The following is a 23,645-nucleotide window of genomic DNA, read 5'->3' as shown; positions in this document are numbered from 1 at the left end:
CATTTCTCTCGTTTAGATTGTCCATCAATGTTTCCTTTATTGCCATCTGTCTGTAGCTTCTGTTACTAAAACACATACTGAATATTGTAAGAAATACCACGAGCTAAATAATTGTTTGTTCAGGATTTCGCGCAAAGCTACACGAAGGCTATCTGCGTTAGCCTTCCCTAATTTAGCAGTGTAAGATTAGAGGGAAGACAGCTAGTCCTCACCACCCACCGCCAATTCTTGGGCTACTCTTTTACCAACGAATAGTGGGATTGACCGTCACTTTATAACGTCCCCACGGCTGAAAGGGCGAGCATGTTTGGTGCGACGGGGATTCGAACACGCGACCCTCGGATTACGAGTCGAACGCCTTAGCACACTTGGCCATGCTGGGCCTAAAGCTCAATAATAAAACAACAATTATCAGTCAAACAAATATACCATAAAATGCCAAAAATATTTTGATAGTGTAATGTAACACTTTAAACACTTTACAGTTTGGAACACATAAATGGATTAACAACACTTGCTGATTAATAAATTTTCTACTTTAATAAATATTACGCCTTTGTAATAAAATAACATTATGAACAAAAAGTACTGTAACAACGTATACTTTGACATTACGTAATACAACGCTTTCAAGTTGTTACCTCATAATTTTAATATAGAAAAATAGATCATAATTTATCATAGTGGGTTTGTAATGGTGGTGTTTTCTCGTACAGACCCGAAAGTAATTTATATTTTGACAGATACGATGAAAATATATAAAAAAATAGTGGAATTTACTGTCACATTATAACACCTCCACAGCTGAAAGGGCTTGCATGTTCGGTGTGACGGGATTCGAACCTGCGACTCTCGAATTATGAGTCGAGTGTCTTAACCACCTGGCCATGCCGGCCCTATTATGGACGAGCCAGACCCACGCAAAAATCTTTCATTAGAGTTCAAAATGTGTTTTATGTTTTCAATTTTCTTTCGGTGTCTTTTTAATTATTTCAGTTTCATTAATTTGTTTGTTGTTCTGTGAACTTTACTATACTATACAGTGTTTCCTTTTATAACAATATCTATGTAATGACTGAATCACAAGTTCTGGGAATGTCTATAACTATCATAGTAGTTTATGACTCTAAACTTATTTAGATAAATAAGTTTTCGAATATTACATTTGATCGAAATTAGACAACAAAGTCTACATTTAAAAATTGTTGGTTTTGTGAGTTTTTACTCACATTTATTGTTCACCAGCTTTGGATTTATTGCATGATAGCTCAAAAACCATAACAATGGTGTCAACCAGTTTCACTGAGGTGACGTAGATTCCAACAGACTCTTCGTTTATATAAGTAATATTAATTACTTGAAGCAATTTTGAAAATCATAATTCCAGTGTAAACGATGCTATCATTACATCTTGAAGTTAGCTTTCTTATAGGAATTTGGTGTTCATAGTGACACGAGCAAACAAGTAAAGATACAGCTTTCCAAGAGATGTAAACATAAAGTGGTTAATACCAATCATTCAAAAACAACGTAAACAGGATAGTAGGGATGGCATTTGTTTCATTGTTACATAATATCACGTGCAAGAAGTAACATATAAGAATATATAAATATAACTATTCAGTTACAATTGAATTGAATTTATTGTAGTTTTGTCTGTTAACTTTATATTGCATTGTGCTATTAATTAGGAATGATGCGAATCCCTAGTGTATTGTTTACATTGTTGTTAATCATCCCTACGTTTACTTCCCTTTTTGAAAAATTATTGATTTACTTTATTAATAACGTGCTATTGAAATGTTATTTCTTTAACATGTAAAGATCTGTTTACTTGGAAAATCTAAAGAGTTTCCCGACAACCTCAGTAATCAGTTAACTAGTTTGCTATTTGTCTGCTACCAGTGGCGAGCAGGGTGCAGCTTACTCTGTGTAGTTTTCCTCTTAAATACAAACGAACCTTCTGAAAGTTCTAGAACTGTTGGTTTTGTTATATATATTTTATCTCATATCTAATTAGTTTAGTATCTGTACTTAGAACCTATTAGTTCATTTTGCATAAAGAAGAAATTGAAGCCACATCTTAAATTTATCCAAAAGAAATATATTCGAAAAAAAACACATACAGCGATAGTATAGCAGATCTTATGTGAATAAATTCATATCAACATAATTTACATTGTTTTCACATAAAATTCCAACAAACTAGAAGGACGAGATCCTCTGATTCTTGCATGTAAAGGAGCTACTAATAACAGGGACATTTGATCGGATTCGAGACAAATATCTGTATTCTTCAGTGGAAACCTTTTGTGCTTCTTCATCGATTTAAAAAGAAAATCGAAAGATTATTTAATTCACTAAAATATAAATAAATCAAAGTTATTTTGAGGCACTTTGTTTCTGGATTCCAAGATCTCTTTAATATCTTCACGGCTTCTCACAATCTGAAATAATGAGAAAAAGTTTTGTTATAGGAATTTGAAAATGTAATATCGAAACAATACACAAGTTTCTAGACTGATCTCCATTCCATAATGATAATGTTTACGATTCAGAGCACATCTGTAAATACTGATAGTAAGTTGCTACCTAGAGAATAACTTTAGTGCATGTATTAATATTAAACTGCCACCTGATGAACAGATTTGGTTAATGAATTTATATCAAACTGACACCTAGTGCACAGATTTGGTTCATGAATTGATATTAAACTGCTACCTAGTGAACAGATTTAGTCCATAAATCAATATTAAACTGCCACCTAGTGATAGATTTAGTCCATGAATCAATATTAAACTGCCACCTAGTGATAGATTTAGTCCATGAATCAATATTAAACTGCCACCTAGTGATAGATTTAGTCCATGAATCAATATTAAACTGCCACCTAGTGAATAGATTTAGTCCATGAATTAATATTAAACTGCCACCTAGTGAATAAATTTAGTGCATAAAAGACCTGGCTTGTTAAATATTCACTAAATAAAGATTCTTAAAATAATCGCGATCCTTTCGTATATTACAATGACTTAATTTTGGGTCATGATAGAGTAGTGTTTATTAGAGCTGTTTAAGATGTATTATTAAGTATAGCTGGTTAATAAGGTTTCATGAGATATATTTATCATTTGAGATTCTGTCGCTACTTCTTATGAATTAAAGATGCTAAGTCTACAAAACAAACTAGCTAGAAGCTCCCACAATTATAAATCAACACATAAGAAAGCTAAACTCTAGTGTGTTTAAAATTCATTAGATCATCCTGTTTGGGGACTTCACATCTTAACTGTATTTTAATGTGTATTTCTAACATTTATCTCAAGAGACTTAAGCAGCTAAACAGACTTAGGCTAGTCTTAAATCCATATGCTAAAAAAGAATTGACTTATACCTTCTGTTTCTACTATCAACAACATGTTTTGCGTGTTTACTTGGTGTACGACAAATCTACAAAAGCCACCTGCTGCCATTCTTGCTTTCGAACTGCATAGCCAACTCTAATGCATTTTATCAAAGAGTAGTGTATTGATTGTCGCATTATAATGTCCTTACTGCGAAAAGGTAGAGCATCTTTCGCATCCGAATTCGATTGCGAATCGAGTGTCCTAGCCACCAGACCCATGACATTATGTTAATACTATGTTAACATTTACCACGCCCTTGGCGTCATGTGGATGTTATATTAGCATTTAACATGTTCTTGACATTATGCGGATCCAACACTAACACTTACCAGGCATGTGGCATCCCGTAGATGAAGTGTTAATTCTTAGCAGATCCATAACATTATTTGATTGATGTGTTTAAATTTTATCATACACCTAGCATCATATGTATGTCGTGTTAACGCTTTACTCGTATTCTAAAATATCAAGTTTCGTGAATTCATTTAGTAGATAGTTTTCCCAGCATACAACATTCAATTAACGTTGCCAGTAGTAAAAATGAGAAATACAGGTAATTGTTTATTACGAATTCGTGGCACTATTCAAACTAACTTTGTTTAGTTATAATTATTTTTCCTTTGTCTACAGATATCACTTGACCCCCGGTGGCTGAACGCGAGGGAAGGCCCTCTCAGTGGTAATTCTGAGGACTAAAACGCTAAAGATCAGCCACTGTGTAAATTTGCGATAAAGAACAAACAAACGAACTCAACATTTGTATTTGTTTGTTTGTTTTGAATTTCGCGCAAAGTTACCGGAGGGCTATCTGTGCTAGTTGTCCCTAATTACCGCCCACTGCCAACTCTTGGGCTACTCTTTTAACAACGAATAGTGGGATTGACCGTCACATAATAATGCACCCATGACTGAAAGGGCGAGCATGTTTGGTGTAACGAGGATTACGAGTCGAGTGCCTTAGCCACCTGGCCATGCCATACCCAACATTTGTAAGCTCCGAGAACCATTATTAACATAATGAATTTGATCTGTAATTATTTCACATATGTTATTGATGCAATGATCTTTTTGTATTTATTAAGATGTCAGAAGGGTTTTACAATTTTATTAACAAATCACTTCGTTCAAACAAAACAAATCTTAACTATTCGAATGCCTTTTCGTTATTGGTTGAATTTCTCGAGCTTACGCTAGTAAGTGAGGTCAATAAACCAACATTGCTCAAAATAGCTTTCTGCATTTCTCTCCGGTACTTTTCTTGACTCGAGAAAATGAACAAAATTCTGCATCAATATAAATACAAAGAGACAGAAAGATGAAAAATTGTACATTTTACTATCCTGTTCTTTGATAGATACTTCAATATGTTGACCTTAGAAACATAATGTTTTATTAAGCCTGACTCGGTTCATTTAGAATAATTGATCCTGAATCATGTTTGTGTAACTCTTAAGTAGACATTCTAATATATTTTGACGAATTCAGATGGAGAAAATAACAGCAAAAAATGTAAAACTAATTAATTATCTCTCTGGTAATTAACTTGTTAATGTTTTTCTCAAATGTCATTATGATTTTTTTTTCTCAAAGAATATTCTATTAACGTTTTAGTTATTCATAACTGTTCAACCGTTGTTCATGTTTAATAACAGATGTCAGGTGTGGAAAAACTAAACTATATTCTTGTTGAGGTTATTTAAAACTGGGTTAGCTAAGTTGAAAAATTCATTAGTCACTGGAATGAATAACATTTTAGGTTATTTTAAACTTAAGTGATTGATCCTTGTTTTTAAACCCGCCATTTTTGCCAATAACTGATTAACATAACTGATATTAACAACACATTTCACAACTCTCTTTGTTACTGCTGACCCCAAAGCTATCTGAAGCTCTACACATAATAGCTGAAGACTGACCCTGACAGTTGTTACAGAACTGATACTTACACTTCACATCTCTCAGTTATTGTTGTCCCCACAACCATCTAAGCCACTACGCATGATAGCTGTAAACTGACACTAACCGTTGTTACAGAACTAATACTTACACTTCACATCTCTCAGTCATTGTTGTTCCCACAACCATCTAAGCCACTACGCATGATAGCTGTAAACTGACACTAACCGTTGTTACAGAACTGATACTTACACTTCACATCTCTCAGTCATTGTTGTCCCCACAACCATCTAAGCCACTACGCATGATAGCTGTTGACCGACACTGACCGTTGTTACAGAACTGATACTTACAACAAACTTCACACTTCTCTTCGTCACTGTTGTCCCCACATCCATCTAAACCACTACACAGGATAGCTGTTGACCGACACTGACCGTTGTTACACAGATATTCATTGCTAGAGCACTTTTCACCTAAAACATCACCAAGAGTCTTGAAGCAAGTTTGTGACGATAACATAAAATGTTCATAGTTATGACCGTATTTTTCTACGTGATAAATATTCAATCAGTTCTACAGAAAAATAGAAAATTAACGTATTAAAATAAACTTTAGTTTTTACATATGTATATATACTTTTCTCTAAAAGTGGATTTTCTCGACATCACTGACAGCTACATACCCGTTTTAATGAAGCGAAGGAGGAAAAAAACAAAACAGGGGTTTACTAAATGCAGATGTGTGAATGTGATGGCACGGGTACTAATAACTGGAATGTGTGTGTGCGTTTTCTTATAGCAAAGCCACATGGGGCTATCTGCTGAGCCCACCGAGGGGAATCGAACACCTGATTGTGCGTTGTAAGTCCGAAGACATACCGCTGTGCTGGCGGAGGGCATTCTCATCACTGGAACGTATTATGTGTGGAAAGAGAGATAGAAGTCTTTATTCAATCCAAGAAACTAACAAACAAGAACTGTGTTTCCATACCGTACTTAACCCTACAATGGGGAATTAGAACTAGTGTTTTATTAAGTTTTTCAATCTCAATAAAAATTGGGATACAAAACTAATTAAAACTAAGCAGAAAGAAACGCAAACTGAACAGTCAAACATGAGTGTTTCCAACGCTTAGATACATCTACTTTCAACGGTACAAATTGTACTATTAAACAGCTGAACACATATATATCAGAAGAAATAAATAGGAGATAAACTAAATTATATATTTTGCTGCAATTTAAATTTATTGTCCTCAGGTCACAGGAAAAGCAAACATGGAGTTTTTCATAATGACTCCTCAAAATCAGAACTGCTCCACAATTGGCTCCTCAAAATCAGAACTGCTTCACAATTGGCTACTTAAACATAGAACTGCTTCATAATGTCCTTTTAAATATGGAACTATTCCATCACAGACTATTGAACATTGAACCAAAGCATGAGATTCTATTGAATACGGACATGTTCCATAATAGTTCTTTGAGCTTATAATTACTCTAGAATGACTCCTCGGACGTAGAACTGGCCCAAAACGACCCCTTGAAGATAGAACTGTTCCCTAACGGCATCTGTCAGATGCGTCCCAACGTTTCACTTTGCATCGTCGTCATCAACATTGAGACTTAAAAGTATCAAAAATGAGAACAACTGAAACACCTGTTTCTACATAATTAACAAGTACCTCCACCTATCATTGTTTCATAATCCTGAACCATCCACTTACCATTGTTTCATAATCCTGAACCATCCACCTATCATTGTTCCATAATCCTGAACCATCCACCTATCATTGTTTCATAATCCTGAACCATCCACCTATCATTGTTTCATAATCCTGAGCCATCCATTTATCATTGTTTCATAATCCTGAACCATCCATCTATCATTGTTTCATATTTCTCAACTATAATATTGCTGCAGACACTTCATAATTAGAAACAGGAAATACGTTTCACATCGTTAATAGTTTGTTAAGTATGTCCGTATTGCTTACTCCACCCCTTTTAACAAAATGTACTCACCTCTTGCGCAGATGGCTTCAAACTCGTCACTTCCATCCGAGCAGTCTGTTACAGCATTACATAAAACATACTGTGGGAAACATTGACCATTCGCACATTGAAAAGAATGTTTATCACAAGATATTCCTGGAAAAGATCAGAATCACAGATTAGCAAGGCAATTACTCTGTAACATCGATACATAGCTAAGAACATGCCACAAACTGCCTTAAGTCTGTTTCATCTTGAGTGCAATTCATTCAAAGTGTTGAAAGGTTTACTGTTGGAGTTAACGTCTGTTTTTGTTTCCTACAGATACGTAAGTCGAAAACGCTATAAATCGACTCAAAATTTGTTTCAAGTTGAGTGGTGATAACCATCTCAATTACGTAAGGTTTTAATCTGTCTAAACCTCTCTGACTTTGATAATTTAGAGACTGCTAGAGTTTGTATTTTGTTTTTATTTCGCTCAAAGCTACACGAGGGTTAGCTGCACTAGCCGTTCCTTGTTTATTAGTATAATACTAGAAGGGAAGGCAGCTAGACATCACCATCCACCGCCAACTTTGGGCTACTCTTTTACCAAAGAACAGTGAGATTGACCGTTACATTATAACACCTCTCGACTGAGAGGACAAACATGTGTGGTGTGATGGGAATTCGAACCCGTGACCCTCCGATTACAAGTCGAGCGCCCTAACCATCAGGCATGGCGGACCAGACTGCTAGTGTCATCTGTTCATTTGTTTGTACCCTAGACTTTCGCACTGGTTCTGCTCTTATTGAATGACATCAATAACCGATCGTTTACTTCATAAATATTGATTGATTGATTGATTGATTTAGTGTTTTATGGCACAAAGCAGCGAGGCTATCTGCGCCAGACATTCGGTAAAAATGTAAAAAAATAAATAAATAAATAAATAAATGTAGTAATAGACATAAATGGAACTGAAGGTAAAACAAAAAAGTATAAAACCAATGTTGACACCTAGTCTACAATGTTAAGATAGAAGGCAGAGTATAAGAAGTTGTAAGGTATTTACTCTAGCAAAAAGGTAATAATCATAACCCGCCAGGAAGATTAACAGGTAAGTTCAAGAACCACCGTCAATCACCTGAAGTTGGCCTTTCCAGTCCTGGTTCTGGGTTATGTGTCATAGCAGCTATTATCAAAATGTAAAAGAAAGTAAAAGTTTTAAAAGACACTCCGCAAAATCGTAATAATGAGTAGCCAAATGTCCAGTAAAAGGATAAAGTCAAGTAAATGGAGTAAAATTTGTAAAAGTAATTGAAGATAAAAGCAAAACGGCAATTAAGACAGAAAATGGCGTAAAAACCAATGTTGACATCCAGTCAACAAAGTTGTAAAGAACTACCTGTAGCAGAATGGTAATGATCGTAACCCGCCAGGAAGACTAACAGGTAAGTATAAAAACCACCGTCAGTCACCTGAAGTTGGTCTTTCCAGTCCTGGTTCCGGGTTATGAGTCAATATGGCCAGTACTAAAAAGTTAATTAGTAAAAGTGTGAAATGATATGCAGTAAAAGTATAATAACAACTCGCCAGGATGACTAACGAGTAGTTCAAACGGATAGTTCAAACAGGAGCGTTAGTCACCTGAAGTTGGCCTTTCCAGTTCTGGTGTCGAGTTATTTAATGTTCTGGCCATTGTCCAATGTCAAATTGAATGACAGAGATTAAAACTGTAAAAAAGGAACCACAATTAAAAAGGTGTAATGAATAAACATGCAACACTTAAATGAGATTAAAAAGGTTAATGGCCATTAAAAAATTAAAAACATTATCAAGGTGGACAGAGTCACCATCACCAATAACTCTGTCCAATGTTACAGATTGACCCTGGGAAAAATATGTTTAAAATATTGCCGTCGTTGAGAATTGTAACGATGGCAAGAAAGTAAAACGTGGCTGATAGTGATTTGAGTGTTACACAAATTACACATTGGTGCATCAGTTCCAGATAAAAGAAAATGATGAGTTAAAAAACTGTGACCAATGCGTAGCCTAGTGAGAACAACTTCCTCCTTCCGAACTTTACGGAAGCTAGATGGCCAAAGTCCAATTTTGGGTTTGATTTGAAAAGTTTGTTGGCACGTTGCTCACCCAAGTGGACTGCCAGCTGGCACGGAGCCGACCCTTGAAGATAACACCATAGTCCATGTACGGAATAGGCATAGAGTGATGGTGCTGAAGCAGACATATTTAGCTGCCATGTCTGCAAGCTCGTTCCCGCGAATACCAACATGGCCTGGTATCCAGAAAACTGGATTGAAGTAGCTGCTAATGAGAAACGGGCCAGTCGGTTACGAATATCAGCGAGAATAGGATGTGAGCTAACGTGTAGCGATTCCAAGGCAAGTATAGAACTAAGCGAATCAGTATAAATAGTGCAGTTGGAGTACTGCTCAGCTGCAATATGATCCAGGGCAAGAGATATGGCATACAGTTCAGCAGTGAACACAGAAGCTGTAGAAGGGATTCTGCGTGCAACTACTGACCCATAGCAAACCATAGCAGAGCCCACTGAATTACCTGATTTGGAACCATCTGTATAAATAGGAACTGAATGATTGTTTGAAAGATATTCATTGAATAAAAGACGGTACTTCCAATCTGGAGTATCTGCCTTTTAGGTGACTGAAAGAAAGGTCACATTTGGGGGCTGTAATAAGCCATGGTGGGATGGGCCGACCTGTGGAACATGCAATGTTATCCAAGGATAGACCCAATTCATCCAATTGTTTCCGGATGCGAAGGCCAAACGGAGCAATGACAGATCGTCTGTTCTGAAAAAGTACTGCCCACCGAGGAAGGAAAACACATTTCCAGGTGGGATGCTTTGGTAAGGAATGAAGTTTCAAAGTATATTGTAAAGATAGTTGCAAACGGCGAAGGTGTAGAGAAGGTTCATGAGATTCAATGTATATACTTTGAACTGGAGAGGTACGGAAAGCCCCAGTGCAGAGTCGAAGTCCTTGGTGATGAACGGGGTCCAGCATCTTTAAGGCCGAGGGTCTGGCAGAGCCATAGACCATTGATCCATAATCGAGTTTCGATCTAATAAGAGCACGATATACCTTTAACATTGAACAGCGATCTGCCCCCAACTGGTAGAAGAGAGAACACGGAGGATGTTCAGTGCTCTTGTGCATTTGACCCGAAGCTGCTTTAAGTGTGGTATAAAGGTCAGTTTACGATCAAAGATAAGCCCCAAGAACTTGGTCTCCGGGACCACTGGCGGCAAAACTTCACTGATATGAAGTTCAGGATCAGGGTGAATACCCCGTCGACGGCAAAAGTGCATGCATACAGTTTTGGAGAGAGAGAAATTAAAGCCGTTCGCCATAGTCCACTTCCGTACACAATTGAGGGCGGTTTGTAGTTGCCGCTCAATATATCTCATGTTTGACGACTGACATGAGATGTGAAAGTCATCGACATACAGCCCATTCGCAACAGTGAGAGGGAGTTGTTCAGTGATGGCATTTATCTTTATACTGAAGAGTGTAACACTCAATACACAGCCTTGAGGGACTCCAAGTTCCTGTACAAAAGAACGGGAAAGTGTCGAACCCACACGAACTTGGAATCTCCTGTCCATTAAAAATTTTTTAATAAACATGGGTAGATGGCCACGTAACCCATATGTATGGAGGTCTCGCAAAACGCCATACCTCCATGTTGTGTCGTAAGCCTTCTCTATGTCAAAGAATATTGATACAAGATGTTGGCGGTTGAGAAAGGCTTCTCTGATAGATGTTTCAAGACGAATTAGGTGGTCTGTGGTGGAGTGCTGTCGACGGAACCCACACTGGGTGGGCGAGAGGAGGTTGTTTGATTCAAGGAACCAAACAAGACGAGCATTAACCATCCTTTCTAATGTCTTACAGAGACAGCTCGTCAAAGCAATTGGACGGTAGTTTGAAGGAATCTTGGGATCTTTCCTGGCTTAGAGAAAGGTAAAATAATAGCCTGGCGCCAAGCATCAGGAAAAACATTCTCCTGCCAGATCCGGTTGAAAACAATCAGAAGGACATCAAGAGAAGCAGGAGATAGATGGTGCAGCATGTCATAATGAATATCATCAGGTCCAACAGACGTACTGGCAGACCGATGAAGGGCCATTTTTAGTTCCACCAGGGTAAAGGGACGATTATAGTCAAAGAAACAGTCAGTTCGAAAGGAAAGAGGTGATCGCTCCGCCCGAGTCTTGATGGCCAGGAAGGTGGAGGAACAAGCAGAAGTGCTAGATACCCGGCAAAAGCTTTCACCTAGAGTGTTAGCGATGTTCCGAACATCAGTCACCTCCTGACCATCAGAGAGTAAGATCGAGAGGGGGATAGAATTGTAGTGTCCATTAACCTTTCGAATCCTGTCCCATATGATCTTGGAACTGGTGGTAGAAGATATACTGGTTGTGAACTTAATCCAAGATTCCTTCTGGCTGTGACGTCTTACCCACCTAGCATGTGCACGGGCCCGTTGGAAAGCAACCCGGTTTGAAAGTGTGGGATATCTACGAAAAGTATCCCAGGCCCGCTTTTGAGCCTTCCGTGCTAAGTGGCAAGCAGGATTCCACCACGGACGAGAATATCGTGGAAAACGTGTCGAGGTTTTAGGAATACACTGAGCAGCTGCATGTGTAATACAGTCAGTTACCGCTGCTACACAGTCGTCTATTGATGGTTGATTTACGATGGCAGGATCAAGTTCTGCGAGAGCAGTGAAAGTGGACCAGTCTGCCTGATCCAGCTTCCACCGGGGCACGCGGGTAGGGTGGCATCGACCACGGCCAGTCTCTCTCAAAAGGATTGGAAAATGATCACTGCCTAGTGGATTACTGTCAACCCTCCATGAAAATGGGAGAATAATGAAGGGGAGCAAACTGAGAGATCAATAGCGGTAAAGGACTGACTAGGTGCATGAAAGTAAGTGGAAGAACCAGTATTGAAAAGAGAAAGATTGTGGTCAGAGAGCATCCGCTCTACAGATCGGCCCCTCCCATCAATAATAGCACTTACCCAGAGGGAATGATGTCCATTAAAATCCCCTAGGATTAGAAACGGAGATGGCAATTGTTCAACGAGAGCATCCAGATCTGATTGATCATATGTCTTTCCAGGGGACAGGCACAGAGAACAAACAGTGATGGTATGACCCAAGGAAACACGGATGGCTACAGCCTCCAAGGGTGTGTTGAGTGACAAAGACAGGGTGGGCACGTGTTGATCAACCAACAGTGCCACCCCTCCATGTACTCGACCATCACACAACCTGTCATTTCTGTACAGAGAAAACTGCCGAATGGAGACAGTATCAGCAGTTTTGAGAAATGTTTCTTGTAAAGAAAGACAAACAGGATGGTAGGAAGCAATCAGCGTTTTGATATCATCCAGATTAGAACATAAACCTCGACAGTTCCATTGTATCAAAGTGGCCATTTTTAAGAACGGGTAGGTGAAGTGGCTGGAGAACCCTTCGGTTTACGACCACGTCTTTTTTCTTTACTGTCTTTAGTCGGAGGAGGTCTATCAACCTCCATGGATCCTGCTCTGGGTCGGGTGGGCAGGTTTTTGTTATTGGAAGGGGAATCTAGTGACTGAGGACGCGAACGAATAATTGTTTTGTCTCTTGTGGTGGGAGAAAAAGATGTATCAGAAGAAATGCCTGTATTTGAAACTGAAGGACGTGGATCTTGAGGTGTGTTGGAAGGTATGGGAGGGACAGAGATAGGTGTGGTAGTTGATTCATCAACCTTTTTAACCACGGAGGTCAAAAGGCTTTTCATTTGTTTTGAAAACGATTCTTTTGGAGGCACAGAGAGATCTGTCTGCACTCCCACTGTAGTTGTGGAATGAAGTGCAGCAGCATATGTCCGAGATGGAGTTGTGGACAGCAATTTCCGAGCCTCAGGATAACTAATGTTATGTGTCGTTTTCAAACGCTGCACCTCTTTTTCCTCCAACCATTTTGGGCAAGAATGAAAGTATGAGGGGTGAGAACCATTGCAGTTTACGCAATGTGGGTTCATGTCACAGTCATAGGCATCGTGGTCCTTGCCTCCACAACGAGCACATGTCAGGGAACCACGACAAGATGTCTTTGAGTGGCCGAATCTCTGACATTGGAAACATCGAAGAGGGTTTGGTATGTATGGCCGAACCCTGCAAATGAGATAACCTGCCTTGATGGTGGCAGGTGCACGTGGTGAAGTAAATGTTGAAACGAGGGTATTTGTTGGCAGTGTAAGTCCATCTTTGCGAGTGGAGATGCGCCTCACTGCAGAAACTCCTTGAGTGGAGAGACCAGCGAGAATTTCTGACTCGGGAACGTTCTTCAAATCCCTTTCAACAATAACTCCTCGTGAAGAATTCAAGGTAGCATGGGGTGTAACTTCAATAGGTATATCCCCAATTGCTTTTGATTTCAACAGGAGTTCACTGTGTTGGGATGTGGATGTTTCAACTATATGTCACCAGATCGAAGTTTCTTTACTGATTTTGGAGAGCTAGCAAGTCCCTCTAGTCCCTTTGAATAAAAAAGGGGACATTTGCCCTAAAGGTTTTTCCGAAAGAGAATGTAATATAAGAAAATTAGGTACGTGTGTTACTGATGTTGAAGATTGCTGTTCTGAGTATTCAAGACGTGGTCGCTTACCCATTGACTGTTTTTTTACAATTTTATTTAAATTTTTTTGAGGATCCATAGGAAAAGGAAAAAATTTCGGTACCCACTGACCCCACCCACCATGGAGCCCTACAAGGGGACGCACTACAAAGTCACGCAAGGACAATGCAGCTACGCCAGGGTTTCGTGAGCACTATACCCAAACACCAGCATCAGGCACAATGTCCACAACACCCGTTGAGAACTTCCAACACTGGTACTTGGTTGACTCTAGCCCAAGTGGACCAGCCGATTGACCCAGGGGGGGCCACCCAAAGGCCGCCCGTCTACAGGAATTCGAGGCCAAAGTGGTGTGTTAGGGTTGGACCCCTCAACCACCAGGATCCTCTCCTCCCCTTCACGGGTCGCCACGCACGGCAAACACGTGGGTGGATGTTTAGATCCCAGAGAAGGTAACCAGATAGAACAGAACCTTCCCTGGGAGGTCCCCTCACCACGTACAGGAATCCACACCGAGGGGCTTCATAAATAAAGAAAGTTCGGTAGAATATATACAGCATATTCATAAATAATGGTCATAATCATTTTCACTGGTTCCTTATCTTTGACAGTTTCTGTAAAAAAAAATGCAGTAATGACTGACCTAAAATTTTGAAATAAACAGATTTTATTACTGCTATGTTTTTACTAAATACAACATTGAAACATAAGTAGTGCACAACATTATCATCACAGTTCACGGACTTAGAATATAAATGCTATAAATAGTGGACGCTACAATTTCATAATTATCACTTTAGTCATGTCATACAGCTATATCCCCAGGAGAAGCATCGTGTCTATAAATAGCATAGGTTGAAGTAATTACAGTCTGTTATTTCTGTTAATTACTTCATTATTTATCAACTAATTAATATATGTTCACCTTTATAACACCTGGCTTCATCACTGCCATCTGGACATTCCCATTTGCCATTACACACCACTGATCTGAGAGACATGTCCCGTCATTACACTGGAAAGCTTCCAGTGGACATTCTGTAAAAGAACATTTAATAGATGTCATAAACATGTAATAATAGGAGCCTTGCTAGAATCACAAAATCAACTGCTGATCTGGACAGACATGTCATGTTGTTACACTGGAAAACCTCCAGTGGGCATTCTGTAAAAATATGCGAAATGAATGTCATAACATATGATAATAACATCATTTTTTTAGAAGTACAACAACGAATAACATTATAGACATAGAATTCAGCATCTACTCGAATAAAACCTAAACGTTCAAACACTATAAGCTTGCTTACACGACAATGAACGGATTCAAATGTTAACACCGATCAAAGCATAAAGCCTACTAGCGTATATATATAAACGTGTAATTTAGGCTCTGCTGCCTATGTTAAAGAGAATTCGTAATCCTGGGAAATTGTCGTCTTTTCTGCTGAACGACCCCTTGTTTCGAATCATAAGAAGTGTTTCTAATCTACTATAAACATCTGTAAAGTAAACCAGCTGGTCGATATTTTGTAACCATGTATACATCTTTTGTATTTCTACGAAAAAAAATCTTCCTTACAAAAAATGCATATTTAGAAATAGTTAAATATATATATATACATACATACAGAAGTAAAGTGTTCAAAGTCTGATATACCACACTGGTCTTTATAATAATTACACCAGCTCTAATGTTAATTAATGTGTTAAGTGTACTCACTGTAACGAATACATTAATGTTAATTAATGTGTTAAGTGTACTCACTGTAACGAATACATTAATGTTAATTAATGTGTTAAGTGAAATTACTGTAACGAATACATTAATGTTAATTAATGTGTTAAGTGTACTCACTGTAACGAATACGTTAATGTTAATTAATGTGTTAAGTGTACTCACTGTAACGAATACGTTAATGTTAATTAATGTGTTAAGTGTACTCACTGTAACGAATACATTAATGTTAATTAATGTGTTAAGTGTACTCACTGTAACGAATACATTAATGTTAATTAATGTGTTAAGTGTACTTACTGTAACGAATACATTAATGTTAATTAATGTGTTAAGTGTACTCACTGTAACGAATACATTAATGTTAATTAATGTGTAAAGTGTACTCACTTAACGAATAAATTAATGTTAATTAATGTGTAAAGTGTACTCACTGTAACGAATACATTAATGTTAATTAATGTGTAAAGTGTACTCACTTAACGAATACATTAATGTTAATTAATGTGTAAAGTGTACTCACTGTAACGAATACATTAATGTTAATTAATGTGTGTACTTACTGTAACGAATACGTTAATGTTAATTAATGTGTAAAGTGTACTACTGTAACGAATACGTTAATGTTAATTAATGTGTAAAGTGTACTCACTGTAACGAATACATTAATGTTAATTAATGTTAAAGTGTACTTACTGTAACGAATACATTAATGTTAATTAAAGTGTGTGTACTCAGTGAATACATTAATGTTAATTCACTGTAACGAATACATTAATGTTAATTAATGTGTTAAGTGTACTTACTGTAACGAATACATTAATGATAATTAATGTGTTAATTAACTGTAACGAATACATTAATGTAAAATGTGTAAGTGTACACTGTAACGAATACATTAATGTTAATTAATGTGTAAAGTGTACACACTGTAACGAATACATTAAAATTGTAAAGTGTACTCACTGTAACGAATACATTAATGTTAATTAAGTGTAAAGTGTACTCACTGTAACGAATACATTAATGTTAATTAATGTGTAAAGTGTACTCACTGTAACGAATACATTAATGTTAATTAATGTGTAAAGTGTACTCACTGTAACGAATACATTAATGTTAATTAATGTGTTAAGTGTACTCACTGTAACGAATACATTAATGTTAATTAAAGTGTAAAGTGTACTCACTGTAACGAATACATTAATGTTAATTAATGTGTTTTAAGTGTACTCACTGTAACGAATACATTAATGTTAATTAATGTGTTTTAAGCGTACTCACTGTAACGAATACATTCATTTTCATCACTTCCATCAACACAGTTCTTCTGACTGTCGCAGACGAAGAACCAGGAGATGCATTGGCCATTTCTGCACTGGAACGTGTCTTTGTGACAACCTGAAAGACGTGGGATTTCTTCATAAAATTAGCTCAAACACAAGAAACTAAACCTCGGAGAGTAAACTGTGAAAATGAGTAGACAATCTTTACTCTCTGAATTCCAATCGTGGCAGTTTAAACGTTTACACTTACCAAGATACACGTATGCTTTTAAATCATTTATATACACACACAAACATGTAGATATATAAACCAACTGATTTCGTGCACGTGTGTAAAAATATGAAACTTTAATAAATACTTAAAATCTTAATAAAATTCAAAAGACAATAACGAGAAAACAATATGAACATTGTCGTTGAATCTTGAACGCCTGTATTATAATGTGACCTGTGGGTGTGCTTTCAAAGTTTTGACCGATAATCACCATGGAACTTTCAGATAGTCTTGGATATGTCCAAAAGGAATTATAGAATCATTCTCCTGCTTATATGATAAACATTTTAATTATCTCCATGTCCAATAACTTGGGCCTATTTCAAGCTCAAATCACAATGAAGCTTTGAGGGATTCTGGGATCCATTACTTGACTCGCTTTCCAATTTTTAGGAGTTTCACAGCATTTAAAGTTTTCCATTTCTATTGCCTTACTGTCCACTTCCCCAACTCTGATTGCCATGAAATGTTCAGGAGTTCTTAGGTGTTGTCCAAATCTACAGAGTTCTTAATTTGTTTCTGAATTTCACGCAAAACTACACGAGGGTTATCTGCGCTAGCCGTCCCTAATTTAGCGGTGTAAGACTAGAGGGAAAACAACTAGTCATCGCCACCCACCTACAACTCTTGGGCTACTCTTTTGTCAATTAATAGTGGAATTGACCGTAACGATATAACGCATCCACGACTGAACGGGCGAATATGTTTAGTGTGACGGAGATTCGAACCCGCGACCCTAAGATAACTAAGAGATCGCCGTAACCACCTAGACTAGTTTGAGATTCTGTTTGCTAAGCATCTCAACACATCAATAAATACAAACAGATCGAATGTATGTTTTCCTATACCAAAGCCACATCAGCCCGTCTGCTATGTCTACAGAGGGGAATCGAACCCCTAATTTTAGCGTTGTAAATCCGTAGACTTACCGCTGTACCAGCGGGGAACTAAACAAATCGAACAAATATTCTAATAATGCAACCACATATCGTATAGAATAACAACAATGTAGGCTTAACGGCTGAGAAGTTAAACGCTTTGTTAATATTAAAATACGGGTTTGTGAAAAATAAATGTTGCACGAAGTTATTCAAAACATTTCTGGATAGAGTTTTTTTGTTAGCATAATATTGTAATTTATGAACACAGACAAATATATGTATATTTGAAACAATAATTTGTCGTCGTGGCTAAATATGTAATTTATGTAGTAGCGTTGTAACTAGAACGTATTACCTTCAGCTAAAGTTCACCCACGTATTGGCATTAATGTCTTACTTGTGTTCTTAGGGTTACAATAAGATGTTTTTGACAGACACTGACAGCTCCCGTTAATACATGTACTGTAGGGATCTCGAGCTTGGCACTGAGAATTTCTTACGCACATTTTTCCTATGGAAACGACTTCAACGGGAGAACCTTTATCCTGCAAAACAGGTACTGAAAAGAAAAACACATGACCTCATAACCAACACCATCAGCTAAGTATTCGTCATGTCAGGAGCTAAAATATATCACAATTTTTCTCGTGTGAAGGTTGTTTATGGAAATAAAAGTATCACATAATTTATCAGGTGTTACTAAGTTATTTATGTTCCAAAGGAAATTTAGGAAAATATATAACTGTGGTTTAAAATTGACCTTATAAAGAAACGTTCTCCTTCAAGCCCTAATGGAATTTAACTTTCTTGAAATACGTATTCCTACAAAAAGTAGGTTTTCGTTTGTTTGTAGTTTTGTATTTTAAACTTCGCGCAAAGCTACTCGAGGGCTATCTGCGCTGGCCGTCCCTAATTTAGCAGTATAAGACTAGAGGGAAGGCAGCTAGTTATCACCACCCATCGCCAAATCTTGGGCTACTCTTTTACCAACGAATAGTGGGATTGACCATCACATTATAACGCCTCCGCGGCTAAAAGGGGGAGCATGTTTGGTGCAACGGGAATCGAACCCGCGATCCTCGGATTACGAGTCGAACGCCTTAACATGCTTGGCCATGCCGGGCCTTTTATTTGTAGTTACTAACAAAGTTACATATGTCTAATCTGTTCTTCTGGCCCGATTTTTCATTGAAAAATCGGCTCAAATTTTGTTATGTTTAAAATGTAGACAACCACTGGCTATAGATTTCTCTAGACCAATCGCGACGTGAGAGTCTTACTGATCGTTCTAGAACCTAAACATAATAATAAAAGTATGTTCATTGTGGAAAATAAAATAATAATTTGATCTAAGTTGAAGTTTTTTTTCTTCTCAATTTTTAAAAAAATCCTAAAGTAATAAAAAAAAATGTTATTTTCGAACTCTGCATACCTGAGTTATTGGAAATCTCTTATTAAAACCAAAACAATTTTCATGAAGTTTAAAAATTTAAGCCAGTGTAATTAATGATCAATACAACATTATGATCTTACCTTGTATACTCTTTGGTTCGCATCGAAGCTTATTTTTTGAGGATTTCAAACCCTCACGACAATTACAAGAATTAACTTTTTTATGCTTCTTACAGTAAGCACCAGGTGTCGCTGCTTCACAATCGTCTGAGCTTTTGCATTTGTTGCCAAGATCTACAATAAAATAAACATTTATATTTTTTTTTTATAATGAACTAACTATTGAAGAAAATACATCATAGTTTGGCAAACTTGTTTTATTAACTTGTTAGTACAACACGAGACCTTGGGAGGTAGTTTTCTGTTGACACGTTCGAACGTAGCCCTTGCTCCTAATTAACGGTAACATACAAAACTCCAATGATTAAAATGTAAAATTACTACAACGAGTTTACTGCAATATCTTCTTTAATTAAATTTCGGTACCTTTTCAGCCGCAGAATAGCAGCCCATAGAATGGTTCTAAGTTTGTATCTTGTTGTGTTGTGTTTTGTTTTTTTTTAAAACAGACTGGGTCTTAGCTCCGTCATTTCATGACCAATTTGAGACATAATTACGGTTTTGGATTCAGGAGTTGAAACCCTTTTGATTGGTTTATTTGACCACGCCCTACTTCTCATAAATTAATTTACTCTAATCCTGCCTAAAGTAAGTTGATGGTAGGCTGGTAAAATTCTGATGAGTAATAAAATTAAAACGAGCATGCACCAATGCCCTGCACTTAGTACTACTGGCAACCAAAAATACAGCTGATAAGTTGTTGTTGTTTTGAATTAAGCACAAAGCTACACAATGGGCTATCTGTGCTCTGTCCACCATGGGTATGGAAACACGGATTTTAGCGTTGAAAGTCCGCAAACATACCGCTGAGCCACTGAGGGGCAACCTGATAAGAAAAGGGAAAATATCTCATAGATTAATTTACTTTAATCTCGCCTAAAATAATTTTAAGTGCCGCGGCTATTGAGGATTCCCTCTTGTTTTGAAATATTGATGACAAAAACTGACATCCTTGAAATTCTCCCATTACAAAGTTTGATCGACATCGCTACAATATCGTTTATATTAAAGCACTGAATAAAATGTGAATATGTATGCATTCTAAAGCAGTTTGTGAGTGTTGTATGTCTGTCTGTGACAAACATTTTCCCACCCCCGACTTCTGATTACCGTGACACCTACGGGATTTAGGAGTAAGTCACAGGTTGATGTCTTGCGTATTTGATAATCATTTCAATTTCACTCCTTTCTACCACTACTAAATTATGTTACTCACACGTTGACTTGCCATCCTCTTGAATCGAGTTTTCAAAACTGAAATATTCGACACGTGCGACAATGGAACACAAAGTATATTAGTTCCTCAGAAACTTCTAATGAGTGTGCTTGAAAAATTGACTCGTCGGCGCTTAATATAACAGATATATTACGGTTGACATATTGTTATTTTTAACTCTTCCTTAGTCTCCCTCGAGAGTTTTTGTTAACAACTACCTTGTGTTTCTGTTTCTAACATTTTCATTTCAGGAAGCCCGTTTTTAGTTTTAAAACAAAATTTTATCGTATTAACTAACTTATCAGAGAAAAAACTGATAGGTTTGTTTTAAATTTCGCGCAAAGTTACATGAGGCCTATCTGCGCTAGCCGTCCCCAATTTAGCAGTGTAAGACTAGAGGGAAGACAGCTAGTCATCACCACCCACCACCAACTCTTGGGCTACTCTTTTACCAACGAATAGTAGGATTGGACGTTTCAAAGATACACGTTTCATACGTTACATTTCTAGTGACCTTAATGCTAAAATAGTTTATACACGTAACCAAAACACTCAAGACAAAGTTGATAAGCAAATACCAAATATCCATCTATATATATATATAATACATAAATTTATATTCTAAGTAATGCTTTTATTAATAAAACAGTTTGATGATTTCATTGTGATTCCCACCTCAACGGCATATTATGTACAAGTGGGCTAAACAGCCCAGTCATAGAGCCCCTGAAGTTTACGTAGAACCGTCCCGACGTACTAACATAAAGTTTGACACGCACCTTCTAATACTGTATTTGATGACATGAAGTTTGACACACACCTTGTAACACTATATTTAATGACGTAAACTTTAGCAGTTACCTTATAACACTGTATTTAATGACATGAAATTTGATAGTTACCTTATAACACTATATTTAATGACATGAAGTTTAATAGTTACCTTATAACACTATTTAATGATATGAAGTTTGATAGTTACCTTATAACACTGTATTTAATGACCAGAAGTTTAATAGCTACCTTATAACACTGTATGTAATGACATGAAGTTTTACAGTTACCTTATAACACTGTATTTAATTACATGAAGTTTTACAGTTACCTTATAACACTATATTTAATGACATGAAGTTTAATAGGTATCTTATAACACTGTATTTAATGACATGAAGTTTGACATGCTGGCTTTGTCAACTTTTCTATAAATTATCGCTTCTGGAATTAATACTGTTAACAGCAATGAAAAAACAAAGAAACGAAAAGCATCACTTACGCGGTAAACAGCGTTCATCATCTCTATACAAATATCCCATTGGACACCGACACTTTCCGTATATGTTAGGAAGTATCCAATCACAGTAGGTATATTTGTCTGAAAGGCGACATTGCTCGTGACTGAGACAATATTCCCTACTTTAGCCACTGCAAAAAAAAAAATAATAATAATAATAATATAAGTTTCACGATATTTCTTTCAGTATGCTTAAGTAGAATACGGTAACAATTGTTAATTAAGCCTCTAGAACATCTAATTAAAATTACAAAACACATATCGTGGTCTTCGTTGTTGTAGGATACAAGTTTTGAAAGATAGTTTTATATATTATGTAATATATTTTTATAGAAATGCTGAGTGTAAAAGATATAACGTGTATATATTTTTTGTCACTGTTTATTTTTTTGTCGCCAAGATACACGTATTTTACTGTGGAGCTACTACATACAATTGGGCTTAAGGAACGCTGACATCACGTTTTATTAAACACTGATATGTTTTATTACATGCTAGTATACATGATATTAAGACAATGTGAAAAAATAATATCAAACAACATTCTTAGAAAACGTACGTTAACGATTTATAAAATGTTTATTCATAATATTTTGGAAGCATAACCATTTTTTCGTTCTTTAACGTTATTTTTAATAAATATAGTTTCGTAAATAGTCGATAGATAGCACTATACTTATAAAGCTTCTACTTCAAGATTATAGTTTTGGAGCATTTAATTAAAATCTATTTCTACATAGTACTTTCAGAGTGTAAAATACACGTTGATGGCTTAGAAAAGATAAAGATGTACAGCAACCTGTAATAGAATTGGCATAATTTTAATTTAAAACGACTTAATTAATGTTAGGCCTTGCGTTCATTGTATTAAATGAGTTATAAAACATTCGTATTAACACTAAATCGCATAAAGATAATTAATTCAAATCTTTTCAGGTTAGATCAGCGAAGAAAATTAGTAAGTTAAGAACTCATCAAAAGTGAATTGTATTTTTCAAGAAAAAGATATTGAAAAAAATTTGGTTTAACAAGTGTAATTTTGAAGAACATTACAAAATTGTGCGCCCTCTGTATTTTCGAAGAGAAAGCACATCAAAAATAAAACACTCACATTGAAAGTCGTGTATATTGATGAATAATTTTTCTAATTGCATCTATGGAGATAAATTCTAAAAGCTAATTTGATCCTCTAGAAAAATCACAAGAGAATCGTAGTGATTGTCTTTTAGATCGTTTTAAGAATGTGAACATTTACAGTAGAAGATCTAAATACCGCACAGCATCCAGATCTCCGATATGCCTAGATAAATTTTAGATAAATTCTAAACGCTAATTTGATCCTCTAGAAAAATCACAAGTGAATCGTAGTGATTGTCTTTAAGATAGTTTTAAGGATGTGAACATTTACAGTGGAAGATCTAAA

General features: G+C 36.6%; 1 pseudogene across 1 annotated transcript; it reads right to left on the bottom strand.

The window, feature by feature from the left end:
• Nucleotides 1–2,136: 2,136 nt before the first annotated feature.
• Nucleotides 2,137–22,336, bottom strand: LOC143258109 (uncharacterized; annotated as a pseudogene). The gene is made up of 8 exons (XR_013032146.1): nucleotides 22,205–22,336; nucleotides 19,674–19,826; nucleotides 18,538–18,699; nucleotides 16,984–17,100; nucleotides 14,887–14,999; nucleotides 7,331–7,456; nucleotides 5,657–5,779; nucleotides 2,137–2,447 (listed from the first exon to the last, which is right to left on the bottom strand). The product of XR_013032146.1 is annotated as an uncharacterized LOC143258109 (transcript).
• Nucleotides 22,337–23,645: the final 1,309 nt, after the last annotated feature.

This window comes from Tachypleus tridentatus, chromosome 7 (genome assembly GCF_004210375.1).
Source record: "Tachypleus tridentatus isolate NWPU-2018 chromosome 7, ASM421037v1, whole genome shotgun sequence".
Lineage (NCBI taxonomy): Eukaryota > Metazoa > Arthropoda > Merostomata > Xiphosura > Limulidae > Tachypleus > Tachypleus tridentatus.
The sequence above is the reverse complement of the archived record's forward strand: the minus strand, read 5'-3'. Positions and strand labels throughout refer to the sequence as shown.